Raw genomic sequence first — 1,863 nt, forward strand, 5'->3', positions numbered from 1 at the left:
ACCTCCTGTGACCCAGAAATTCTATTTCTACGTATATTCTTGTGAGAAATGAATGTTTATGTTATCAGTATACACGCACAAAAATTTTCAGTGATCCACATCCTGAAGGATTGTCCTTGAGATGTTAATACCCCCCCATCTGCAGTTTTGAGCACCGACAGGTGATAATCCCTTCTCACAGGTGTCCGACCACGTCATGTAAAAGCCTTAGTACACAATGCAGAAGACTTGTGTGCAGCTAAAGTTCGGGCTGTTGCCTTGCAGTTGCTCGGAAATGTGAGGCAGGACAGAAGAGGTGACTGGTACAAGCAGGTTTTAAAAAAATTTATCTTTATAACAAGCAGGTCTTTATGAGTAAACAAAAATATAATATCTACACAAAACCAATTATTTTTTATAGGAAATCTTCCATAGGCCAGTCTGTTCAGTAACTGTTTAATTCCCAGTTATTCAAGTGCAGACATTCACAAGCATCAAGTTACAGCTCTTTAATGCTGTCTAAAGAAAAATGCCTGTGAAACTCTATGTTGCTCACCTTCACTCTATTCAAAATTAAAAACCAGTGCCTGCCTGGCTGGTGTGGCTCGGTGGTTGAGCATCGACCTATGAACCAGGAGGTCACAGTTCGATTGCAGTCAGGGCACATGCCCAGGTTGCAGGCTGGATCCCCAGTGTGGGGTTTGCAAGAGGCAGCTAATCAATGCTTCTCTCTCATCAATGTTTCTATCTCTTTCTCCCTCTTCCTCTGAAATCAATAAAAATATATTAAAAAAAATAAGGCCAGTGAGTTAAAAAACAAAACAAAACACCCTTTGCCTGCTGTGCAGCTGTTCACCTGCAGTAACAGCTGTTCATCTGTTGGGACCGTTACCCTAACCCACCACTCTGAGAAGATAAGGCAAACTCAGTATGGAACCTTGCAAGTGAACTATATTGATGTGGGCAGCTTGACTCTGGTGTACTTACCCCATGTAGCTTCCCCATACTTAAAGGCAGCCTCACATGAAATCTCTACATTGCACTATAATCTGAAAGTCTTAACTTCTCCAGTTTTTGTTAGTTATTCTCCTTTAATCTCCAAATTAAAGTATGTATAAGAAATTATACTGAGTTAACTGGTTTGGCTCAGTGGATAGAGCAACAGCCTGTAGACTGAAGTGTCCCAGTTTCAATTCTGATGAAGGTCATGTACCCAGTAGGGGATGTGCAGGAGGCAGCTGATCGATGTTTCTCTCTCATTAATGTTTCTAACTCTCACTCCCTCTTCTCTTCCTCTCTGTAAAAAATCAATGAAATATATTTTTTTAAAAGAAATTATACCAAGTAAATTCCTATAAACCAATTTAATTTCATTGTTCTAAAACCGCAGTTACATAATTTCTGCTTATCCAACTTGCATTATATTTTATCAAAATTTTCTTCAGACAGTTCAGTTCTTACTCATATAAAAATTATACATGGTAAAAACTAATTGGTAAATCAAATGTTAAATTTTACCAGTAAAACGTTTGCTTTTGACAGTTATCTTTTGTAGCCATTATTTATACAAAAATTCAGTTTCCCCTGATTGACTTGAATAGATCTAATAGTACTATATGCAGTTGTATCCACTAAGTATTTCACTTTGTTTGGTTTTGCTGCTATTTAGATTTATTTTAAGATGTAGATAAAGCAAACATAGTCCTTTGTTTTGGATTAGTTTATTACATTGCTAATTAGGTTCTCCAACAAACTTTGCAAACTGTGTACTAACTATGCAGACTCTGAACTGATAAAAGAGCATATTGAACAGGAGTAAATGTTCTCTGCATATAGACTATCAGGTCCTCTACAAATAAAGATGGTTGAGGAAAAAGAGGAAGA

The sequence above is a fragment of the Myotis lucifugus genome, unplaced genomic scaffold (assembly GCF_000147115.1).
Source record: "Myotis lucifugus unplaced genomic scaffold, Myoluc2.0 scaffold_3, whole genome shotgun sequence".
Taxonomy (NCBI): Eukaryota; Metazoa; Chordata; class Mammalia; order Chiroptera; family Vespertilionidae; genus Myotis; species Myotis lucifugus.